The sequence below is a fragment of the Castor canadensis genome, chromosome 12 (genome assembly GCF_047511655.1).
Source record: "Castor canadensis chromosome 12, mCasCan1.hap1v2, whole genome shotgun sequence".
Classification (NCBI taxonomy): Eukaryota; Metazoa; Chordata; class Mammalia; order Rodentia; family Castoridae; genus Castor; species Castor canadensis.
The window spans coordinates 109,285,373-109,297,436 of NC_133397.1; positions in this window are offsets into that span (position 1 = coordinate 109,285,373).

Sequence of the window (12,064 nt, forward strand, 5' to 3'; positions counted from 1 at the left end):
CACCATGCTGTGGTGGGTCTGACCTGCCTTGGCAAATGGACCGTGGATCAATAAAATGCCTGCTGTGAGGCCTCCTCCCATGGCTGTGGTTCACGGATGGAAAAGCAAACCAGAGTGCAAATGGCCCATCTAGCATTGCTGTGAGCACCAGCCTGAGTGTTGATGGGAGTCAAGGGTGACACTAAAAAGGTGTGTGTGTGTGTGTGTGTGTGTGTGTGTGAACTGTAGCCCATCATGGGCCATTTAGGGGTCTTGGGGAACAGAAAAGGAGCTGCAATCAGACTTTATGGGGATTGCAAAGTTAGGAACCTTCTCTGTCTCTTCATGGCCACTTCTATTTGTTTGGGCTCTCTGGTTTCATTTCCCCACTCCAGTTCCTCTGATTTTTAGTCATCTTTCATGTGTTCCAAAATAGCCACTTCACCTCTTAGGTCAGCCTGGGTTTTCAGTTTCATCAAGTTGACAGCACTCTCTGTGTCTCTCAATTCAAATTACCAAAGGAGAACACTCTATGGATTGCACATGCTTCTAGACCCAGTGACCACCCTTGATCCCTCAGTCACAGGAAAGGGACCAGGACATAGAGCTGCAGGCTGTGGGCAGAGCTGCTATGGTGAAATACAGAATGTATGTGTGGGAAAAATTCAGTTAAGGCAGCCTCACATCATCCATGATGAACTCAGGGGAAAGATGAGAAAGGAAGAGACAGGCACCAGTGTCCATTTCAGGCCAAGAGGTAAAGTGCATGCCAGCAGAAGGAATTCTGGGTTTGGAATCAGAGGACTTGGGTTCAAATCCTGACTGCTCTACCTGGAGTCAGTCCTGGATCAGGTATTTCACCTCTGAGTCTTGGTTCCTTGTATGTGAACTTTGTTCCTGCTGGCCTCCCAGAGAGGGGCTGAGAAAAAAAAAATGCCGTCATCTACATGAAAGTGAATGTTAAGTTGCAAATCAAACCACAACCTCTACTGTTGTCCTCTCCTCACCCTTCCCCTGGGGGGAGCTGAGCTCTTTCTGGGCTCTCCAGAGAAGTGGCATAAAAACAGGTAGGATCGCTCTAGATCAAAGTATCTCAAAATTTTTAGTCTAAGGTTTCATTTTCTTTTTTGAACCAGGGTCTCTATGTAGCCCAGGCAGTCTTCTAACTCTTGATCCTCCTGTCTCAGGCTCCTGAGTGCTGGGATTATAGATGTGAGCCACCATGCCTATCTTTTGCCATGACTCTTTTACACTATGAAAAATTATTCAGGGTTAGGGTATGGCTCAGGTGGTAGGGCGCCTGCCTAGTTCAACCCCTAGCTATTTATGAGGGTTATGGTTATTTATTATATCCAAAGTGAAAACTGAGGTTAAAAATTTGTATGTTGTAATAAAAAATGATAAGCCTAATAAATGTTAATGCATTTATATTTAATACCATAAAATTAACTATATTTTCCGAAACAAAAATGTCAAGAAGACTAGCATTGTTTTACATTTTTGTAGCTGTCTTTAACATTTGCCTTTTTACATTCAATTTATTGTGTATGTTTTGATTGAAGTATGTAAAGAAAATCTACTTCATCAATACATATATAGTTAGAAAAGAGAGAAGTGTTTTAGTTCTTTTCAGATAATTGTGGATATTCTTTATATAACACACCCACTCAATAAGAAGTAATTACTTAAAAATAAGTTGCAATGTGGAGTCTGCAATCAGTTCATTTAATGAATTCTCATTCTCTGTTAATTAAAACCCATGGGCTATTTGTGTTTTTGTGACATCTTTTACTCATGCATGATTTTGTAACAGCATTGGTCTTTTGGAAAATATTGGTTTAATGAGTTGGGAAGACCTTCCAAATGTTGACATATCTCTTTATATGATGTAAAAGAAAAAAAAAAAAGCATTTGTTAGCCAGGAGCAGTGTCTGTCAAGCCTGTGATCCAAGCTACTGAGGGTAGAGGTTTGAGAGAATCACAGTGGAGGCTCGACCAGGCAAAATGTGAATGAGATCCAATCTCAACCAATAAGCCAGGTGTGATGGGGCCCGCCTGTCATCCCAGCTACAGAGGAGGCATAGGTAGGAGGATCACAGTCCAGGCTGCTCTGGTACTAATGCAAGACCCTATTCGAAAAATAAATATAGCACAAAGGGCTGGTGGAGTGACTCACCATTGGTAGAACACCAGCCTAACAAGTGCAAAGCCCTGGAGTTCAAATCCCAGAAAGACAGAGAGAGAGAGAGAGAGAGAGAGAGAGAGAAGGACAGAGGGGTGGAGAGAGGGAGGGAGGAAGGAAGGAATGAAGAAAGGAAGGAAGGGAAAAAATTATTTCTTTTTTTTTTGGTGGTACTGGGATTTGAACTCAGGGCCTTATGCCTGCTAGGCAGATGCTACTGCTTGAGTCACTCCACCAACCTTTTTTTGTGTTGGGTTTTTTTTAAGCTAGGGTATTACAAACCATTTTGCCAGGATTGGCTTCAAACCACAAACCACCTGATCTCTGCCTCCTGAGCAGCAGGGATTATAGGCGTGAACCACTGGCACCTGGCCAGAAAAATTTCAAAGTGCTTGGAAACTGTCATACATACAGTAGTCGATACAAAGATTTTAAATTTTTGCTTGAGAGTTCAAATTCTATCCTTGACAACAAATACTGTCGGCAGATTTATTTGATGTGACAGGCTCACTTTGTTCTTTAAAAAAAAATAACTGTCCAATAACTAAGTCTGCATAACCAAAGTTTGTCTACCAGTGGTTCTTTTAAGTAAAAATGGTGTCCCATTTTTCTTATTATTATTTTATTATTCATATGTGCATACAAGTCTTGGGTCATTTCTCCCCCCTGCCCCCAGCCCCTCCCTTACCACCCACTCCGCCCCTCCCTCTCCCCCCCACCCCCTCAATACCCAGCAGAAACATAGCTATACAGGGCATTGACTCACATTAATTTCCTGTGCATGTGTGTTACCTTCTAGGTTAATTCTTCTTGATCTAACCTTTTCTCTAGTTCCTGGTCCCCTTTTCCTATTGGCCTCAGTTGCTTTTAAGGTATCTGCTTTAGTTTCTCTGCGTTAAGGGCAACAAATGCTAGCTAATTTTTTAGGTGTCTTACCTATCCTCACCTCTCCCTTGTGTGCTCTCACTTTTATCATGTGATCAAAGTCCAATCCCATTGTTGTGTTTGCCCTTGATCTAATGTCCACATATGAGGGAGAACATACGATTTTTGGTTTTTTGGGCCAGGCTAACCTCACTCAGAATGATGTTCTCCAATTCCATCCATTTACCAGCGAATGATAACACTTCGTTCTTCTTTGTGGCTGCATAAAATTCCATTGTGTATAGATAAAAATGGTGTCCCATTAAGAAAGAAAAGAACAAAAAAAGGTGTGTGTAGCCCACAACTCACACCTTGCCCACAGAGGTGACCACCACCCTTCAGCCAGCAGCAGAACCAATTTCCAGGGGTTCACCAAGGTATTTCAGTGCAGGAACTCAAGGTCAAGCTCAGTAGACTTAATCATTCTTACTGCTTCATCAGGAACACTCTTAAAAGCAGCTGTGAGTGGGCATGAGAGGGTGCCCAGAGCCATGGCCAGAGCACAGGCGGTGCCTGAGTGACAGCAAAGAGCCTGACCATCGTCTTCCCCGTTAGTGCAAATGTCAGTGCAGCCCCCAAATGGTTTTCCCATCCTGGGAGAGCCTCAGACTCAGGATTCATGGCCTCCACTTTAACAGTCACTGTTCTAGGGCATTTGGGTTGAAAGAATTGAGTCATTTCATTATTTTCTAAGTTAAACTGACTCTGACTGGGGAACTTCACCATGCTTAATATTTTGGGATTCTCAGATGGTCCTCACTAGGCATCAAGTGTGGCACAGAAAGTGGACGAGGCCTGGGTCCCTCACAGTGGTCTTTGCCCAGGCTCTCCTGGATCATGTGAGGCAGGTGGCTCTGCCAGCAGCTCCAGCAGTCTAGAGCCACCCTCAGTGGTAGGACCTGACCCAGATCCCCTGGCTCTGGCATTTTGTGCCTTAGAGTCACAGACCCTGGTTCCTTGATACTGTACCTTTTTTTTGACCTTCTAGAAGCTCACTTTGCTCTTTTACTTACCTCTCTGACCTTATTATGATTTGAATTTGTCATCCCTAGCCAACCTTTTGAAGAAAAAAGGCTTTATAAAGTTTAACTTTGCCTTCCTGGTAAGCTACACTCAAATTACAGATAGTCCTTAACTAATAATAGTTTGACTTATCATTTTTCACATTTACCATAGTGTGAAAGCCCAGCTGTAATCCCAGCTACTCAGGAGGTAGACATAGGGAAGATCATAGTCCAGGCCAACCCTGGGGGTGGGAGTAGGGGATATGAGACCCTATCCAAAAGAGAGCTAGGGGCATAGCTCAAGTGGTAGAGCACCTGCCTAGCAAGTGTAAGGCCCTCAGTTCAAATCCCAGTACTGCCAAAAACTGAAACTGTACTTAGAATTTTGATATTTTCCTGGGCTAGCCACATGCAGTGCAGTGCTCTCTGGTGATACTGACAGCAGGTGGCCAGCCATAACTCACAGTCAGCCGTGGGATCAGTAGAGAAAACACTCAAGACTAGCGTGCTCTGTGTGGAAAAGCTGTGATGGTTGATGGGCTAGATGATTACACACATTTGCTACTGCAGATATTTTTGTCTCACAATGGGTTTATGGGATGTAACCTCATCATGAGTCAGGGAACATATGTAGTTTTAAAATCACGCTGAAGACAGAGCACAGCCTGCTTGACATTTATGGAAGGAGTTTCACGGGGCCTCAAGCCTGGTGTAAGAGCAGAGCTCTCAAGTTGAAGTGTGTAGGGGGCCTCAGAGCACTGTCTGCTCTTAAACTACTTTCATGGAATCTGTGGAGTTCCACAGAGCACTGTTTAAGACCTGCAGAGCTCACTTGTGCAAAGGTGAAGAAAGAGAGATGTTTATCTCTAGGTAGTTGACCAATTACTATTTTTCTTTTTTGGTGGCTCTGGGTTTTGAACTCAGGGCCTGCCTCACATTTTCTAGGCAGGCACTCTTACTGCTTGAACCACTCTACCTGCCCTTTTTTTGTGATGGGTTTTTTCAAGATAGGGTCTCTTGAACTATTTGCCTGGGCTGGCTTTGAACTGCAAACCTCCTGAATAGCTACGATTACAGGTGTGAGCCTCTGATGACTGGCTTGACGTGGTCTTTGCCTGGGCCAGAGCTGAGGCTCAGGATTGACTTAAGCCACAAAGGTGAGGGAGTTTGGGGAAATTGGGGATGGGAGAAGAGGGGGCATCAAACTCAGCATCATTGTTCCTTTTCTCTTCTTTTCTTTCTTTTTTTTTTTTATAAAAAGATCAATCTCATGTCTAATTCATTTGAAAATTCTCCACTTCTCTGTGTGTATTTTTGGTAAAAATAGAGGTCTCTGAGGATTTCAGGCTCCTGCTGAATTTTAGGAGTAACTTTTCAAAGCTTGGTAACCAGTTCTTCTAATCTTTCCTGGAGTGAATTAAGCACCAGTGGGAGGCTTGCTTTCCAGATGACTGGTTTGAATAAAAAGCTTTCAACGTTGGGGGTAGGAGGCTTTTAAGGTCATTCAATCAATCTTCAGGCCACAAAAAAGCACAAGTAAGACAGTGGAGAAGTTGGCCTCAGGACCCCCTGTTCCCACTCCTTCTCCCTCTGTCACTTCTCTGGTCCCAGCCATCACTGTCTGCAACAGATCCCCAACTTGCCTCCCTTTTACAAGCTAGAGCTTTCCAAAAGACAAATAGGCCTGCGTTTCCTCCCTGCTCAAAACCCTTGGGGTTTGTCTGGTCCAGACACTTCATGGTGGTAGAAGTTTCCTTTGAGGGGGAGAGAGAGTATGAGGCGAGTGATGAAGGGAGATTCCAGGGGCTGACAATGTTTTATTTCTTAACTGGAGTGGTGGTCACACATACAATCATGTTGTGATAATTTATTGAGCTGTGCTTTTTTTTTTTCTTATGCATGTTGTACTGCCATAAAACTTTTAAAAGTTGGCTTAGTGTTTAACATCCCCTCCTTCTGGATGCTCTGGAAGGGCACTGTTGGGACCCCTGAAGATGGTCACTGAATTTTGTGACAGCTTTGAGGCAGGAGTACCAGAATAAGCAGCAAGTCTGACAAATGATGCCAAAAACCTGCAGAGGGCGGGGATAATGATGACTCTAAGAAGCCTCTAGAACCTATTATAGGTTATGGTTTGGGGTTGAGCATGGAGAATTAATCCTGGACCAGTTCCCATCCAAGAAGGGATTTGTTTCAGATGGAGTGTGATTAGCCGTGAGCCTGGTATAGCTCTTAGCAGGGCGTGAAGTTGCTTGATTGGAAAGCTTGCCTGAAATTTGTGATCAGGGGGACACAGGACCTGGGACGGATGCCAGGCCTTCCTCAGAGGCAGGCTGGGAAATTGTCCTTGGGTGGGCCAATCCAGGGGCCCTGGAGGAAGCTGGAGGGAGCTACTTCCCTCCAGCTGGTCTTAGGGAGGAGCTGAGACATCAGGGTAAAGAAAGAATTGGTGTGCAGTGAGTTGTGGGGACTGGGCAGAGAGGAAGTGGCTCCTCTTGCCAAGTGAGTCACTAACTTGCTGAGCTTTTGCAATCGTTGGACTTTCTACTCTTTGTATTTTAGGGGAGAGATGCTCTTTGCAGCCTGGCTCTATCCCTACTTTAGCACTTTGCACATGACCTTGATATCTACTGTCTTACGACTTGGCTTTCTCGCTGGGGTCTTACCGGCCTTGCTGGCAAACATGGGCCTCTGTAACATTGCATGCAACCCCAGCACAATCTGGCACCTGGAAAGGGTTCAGTAACTGTCTGTAGAACAACCAGGGGTTTGCAGGTCATGAGAAGGAGGACTCACGTACACCTCCACAAACACCCTGTCTTAGTCTGTTTTCTGATACTATAATCAAAGACTCCAGACTGGTTATTTATAATGAAAAATTGATTTATTCCTCAGTTCCTGGGGATGTTACCGGCACTGGAGAAAGACTTTGTGTGGTGTCATAAAATGGTGGAAGGACAAGCAAACCCACCAGAGACAGAGAGAGTTGGTCAACGCATCCTCTCACCAGAAGCCCACTCCCCTCCCATGGTAGTTGGCCATGACCCTTTCCTGAGGGATCTATTCTCCTCCTGCAGGTCCCAGAGAGGCTCAGAGAGGTTTGCTCAATCCACATGGCTTTGCTGTGTCTGTCACCAAGGCCCTTGCCCTGACTGTATGCAGTATTGAGCATAATCTACACTGTCCTGATTATTCTCCTTCATAGTTCCCTTGGGTTGCTGCCCTCTGACTCCAGGTAACTTTACTCTCCCTCCAGTGGATCTCAAATATCCCAAAGACCCATTTTCCCAGTAAAGTGTACAAGTCTCTCCGAGACCTGACCTCTGCCTACACTGTTGGTCCCATCTGTAGCCACGTGCATTAATTATGGTGAAGGTCTGCAGCTGCTTGTCTATTATCTGCTTCTTCCATGGGTTCCTCTTTCTAGAATTGTAACTTTCCCATTGCTATTGGCATGATGATTACAAATATGCATAAATAGATATGATACTTTTGATCCCACACAGCAGAAAATCTGTCCCCCGATGGTGTAAGCAGTAAGAGAATGTGTCATCTCATGCAATGAGAAGTCCCAACAGAGGGAGGGATGCAGTGCAGGGCCCAGGGCCCTGGTTCCTCCCTTCTGTGATCTCCCTGTTTTGCCTTTCTTTATCCTGGCTTCATCCTCAGGCTGGTGACATGATGGCTGTGGTGTGCCCGGATCTCACATCCAGATACATCAGCACAGGAAGAAGATAGACTGTTTCTGTCCTGTGTCTCCCTTCCTGGAACCTGCTAGCATATCCCCTGTATGGTTCACCTGACTAAGACCCGTCCTACACTAATGGGAATGTATTACATGGTTAGTTTAAGCCAGTCAGAATATGCCCTGGGAACTGGGGACTGGGTCATGATTGGGTCTGTCTACAGAGAACGTCTCAGGACTGGAGCAGATCTTAAATGGTGTCCAACCAACCTTTCTAAGGCAGACTCCTCCAGTTCCTGCTGTAACTCCTCACAACCCCAGTTCTCGCTTTTCACAGTGGCCCTCTCCGTCTGCATGGCCTATTACACACACCACCCCTCACTCCTGGGCTCATCTGCCCCCTGCCCTTCCCACAAGTCTTGCTAATTCACCTGCCCTACTATGCTGCTTACCCAGAAGGCTGTGCCTCCTCTCTGATCAGTTCCCATGAGGCTTCTTTAGGAGATCCACCCAGGTGAACCCACCCCACGGGGGTCGCTCCCTTCACTCTGCAGCCCTCTAGCCCAGGGGACAGTTCTCCCTGTGATTACCTACTGACACTTTACCTGCAAGTTCTCCAAATTCCTGGCACTGCTCTTGTGTTTCATGTGTTTCTCCCAAACAAGGGGATGAGTTCCTTGTTTATAGTGCTATCTTGTAATTCTTTGGCAAATCCAGAAACAACTTGCATCCCACCCCCTGCCATATTTTCTGATCTCCTCAATCACCCCAGAAAGGTAGGCAGCCACCAGGTGATCTCAGCCTCACTTCTTGCCCATGCTCTTCTGCTTGCACAGATGACTACTTCTGTGCAAAGTTTGCTGAGAGGCACAGCTCCAGTACTGAAGGCCAGAAAATCCTGGGAACAACTGATCTTTAGATATAGTGTGTTATATCTCTAGGACTAATTTAAACTCTATGACAAAGAAACCAAGCACTGTCACACTGCTAGGATGCAGTAGAAGGAAAGGACAACACTGAACTCCTACTATGCACACGTGCTTGTTCTGTGCATTTGCCAGGGCTGCTGCTTCTGTCTTGAGGGGCTCTATGTACCCCACAGGACTCAGCTCAGACAGTACCCTGGTGAAGCTTCACCTGCGTTCCCTAGAGAAAGCTCAGAGGATTTTCCCTCCTCTGTGGCCACTGTGCTTCCTGCAAACCCTTGGTGGTTGTCTTAGCCCTTCTCGCCTGTCTGACTCCACTTGTACGTGAGTTCCTTAAGGACGCACTGCTTTTTCTGGATTATTGGGTCCTGTTGTGTCATAGACACTTAGTAAATCCCTGCTGAGTTAAAATGATTGTTGGACAGAAAGAAGCAAGACTCTAAAAAAGTGAATGTGAAACTGAACAAATTCAGTGACCCCTAAGTAGGTATTTTTCTCCTTTCCAATGGTTTGTGGGTAGAGAAAGATCGAGGAAAGGGAAAGGGGACAGAAGTAGGAATCAATAAGGCTCATTTTCAAAATGAGTTTTTACGAGTTTTTTTTTTTTTTTTCCAGAACTGGGGTTCAAATTCAGGGCCTACACCTTGAGCCACTCCACCAGCCCTTTTTTATGATGGATTTTTTTGAGATAGAGTCTTGCAAACTATTTGCCCAGGCTGGCTTTGAACCATGATTCTCCTGATCACTGCCTCCTGAGTAGCTAGGTTTACAACCACCATGGCCCATCTCAAAATGAGTTTCTTAAGAGCAGGACCAGTGTTTCACACCATGCTTGGCCCCGTGCCTGAGCAGAGGGGGTGATGCACTGTACCTGCTGAATGAAGAAGCGGGAGATGCGTCAGGCTGCGGTTTGGGGCTAGATTCTGCACACTAAGGTAGGACATGAGGCACCTGGAATCTAAGGTGGGCTAGGGCAGGCCCCACAAGGGAATAATCGCCTTTGTCCTTTTAACCATTTGCTCAGGGCCTGTCTGTGCCTTAGATCTGTGGTTAATCATTCAGTCATACCCTCCTTTTACCTCCCACACAACTCAGCCCCAGCTCCAGAGTCTGCATGGCCCCATCTCAGGCCCAGAATTGAGGCCTCAGGACAAGGGGATGAGATCAGACCTAGTCCTCATAGGTGCCAAACCGCTGGGAAAAGGATAAGTGAAAGCCCGTGACCTTATATTATAAGCCAAGCAAATAAAATGCTCAATAAATTCATTATAGCCTCCTACATAGTCAGATATACCTTCAAAACAACAATATAAGCCAGGTGTGATGGCTCAAGCCTGTAATCCTGGTTACTCAGGTGGTGGAGATTGGGAAGACCATTGATCAAGGCCAGCCTGGGCAAAAAAATTTTTCAAGGCCCCATCTCAACCAATGGCTTGACATGGTGGTATGTGCCTGTCACAAATAGAAGAATCGTGGTCCAAGCCAGCTCAGGCATAAATCATGACCTCCTCAAAAACACCCAAAGCAATAAAGGCTGGCAGAGTGGCTCAAGTGGTAGAGTGCCTACCTAGCAAGTTCAAGACCCTGAGTTCAACCCCCAGTACCACCAAAAAATTCCCTCACAATACAAAAATATGTTCAAAAGCACAGTAGTTATATAACTGAAATTCAGCCAAATACCAAAGATGACAGAATTCTTCTTCTTATTATTATCCTTGTACATGTGTTAGTGTCTAGGTGAGTAATAGTGTGGGGTAAGTAATAAAATAAAAGTACACACCATTAATAAATTATTGCATATTTATCCCATAAATTTTATTTTTCATGCTTTTGTTTCAGAAAATCATTAGTTATGTTGCTATATAATCATGATATTTACATCACTTTTTTCCTTTAAAAAAAAAACAGGGTCTTGGAGCAGTGTGAACAGGAGGTGAGAACGACCCCTGGACTGACCAAAGCCACACCTATGCCTCTCCCCCAACCCACCGCAGCCACCATGCCCAAGGGAAAGGCTGAAGGTGATGCTAAAGGAGATAAAGCCAAGATGCAGGACGAGCCACAGAGAAGATCTGCCAGGCTGTCTGCTAAACCTGCTCCTCCAAAGCCAGAGCCCAAGCCTAAAAATGCCCCTGCAAAGAAGGGAGAGAAGGTACCCAAAGGGAAAAGGGGAAAAGCTGATGCTGGAAAGGATGGAAATAACCCTGCAGAAAATGGAGATGCCAAAACAGACCAGGCACAGAAAGCTGAAGGTGCTGGAGGTGCCAAGTGGAGTGTGTGCATTTTTGATACGTGTACTTTGGTGACTGTACAGTTTGAAATACTGTTTTTTTATCAAGTTTTATAAAAATGCAGAATTTATCTTACTTTTTTTATTTTTTAGCTATGTTGTTAGCACACAGAACACTTCATGGTTTTGGGGAGAAGGAGCGTGTGTCACTAATTGAATGTCTCCAAAGCTGGATCAATGTAGGGGAGAACATCTTTCCCTGCTAGTTTTGAGACTTCCTCTAGGACCTCAGAAGGAGGGATTCCCTGGCATTGACACATGAAAGCCAGTCATCTTGACACAAATGCTCTGTGATATGGGAAAACTCAGTCATTTTTATGTCCTCCTCCCTCTCCATCATCAGCATTGACTTAACTCCCTTAAAACCAGAGGCCTATTGGGACCTGACTCACCAAGATTGGTTTTGCCAGTATGTCAGGCAATCTGACTTTGCAGTGACATCACTGAAATGATGTTCCCCAAAGAACAATGGTTCCTTTTCTAGATTGTGGATCTTCAAATTGATAATTCTGCCATTTTCATTTCATTTCCTGAAAGTCAGTGTTGGCTCGTGAAAAGTTGTTAAACAACATGTTTAATGTGAAATGTCACCTCACTCTAAACTTCCCTATTCAGAGTTTCAAATGAAGACGTCATTGGGTTTTATGGTGACTTTAGACTGATTTTGGTAGTCCATCCAAGAAGGGAGTTTGAAAGTTGTTGTATACTGTTTAAAGATTGTCCGAACATATAGGGAACTCAAAAAACTAAATTCTCCCAAAATTAATGAACCAATAAAGAAATGGGCAAGTGAACAGAACTTTCTCAAAAGAAGAAATTCAAATGGCCAAAAAACACATGAAAGAATGCTCACCATCTTTAGCAATAAAGGAAATGCAAATTAAAACCACACTAAGATTCCACCTCATCCCTGTTAGAATAGCCATCATTAGCAACACCACCAACAACAGGTGTTGGCGAGGATGCGGGGAAAAAGGAACCCTCTTACACTGTTGGTGGGAATGTAAACTAGTACAACCACTCTGGAAAGAAATTTGGAGGCTACTTAAAAAGCTAAACATTGATCTACCATTT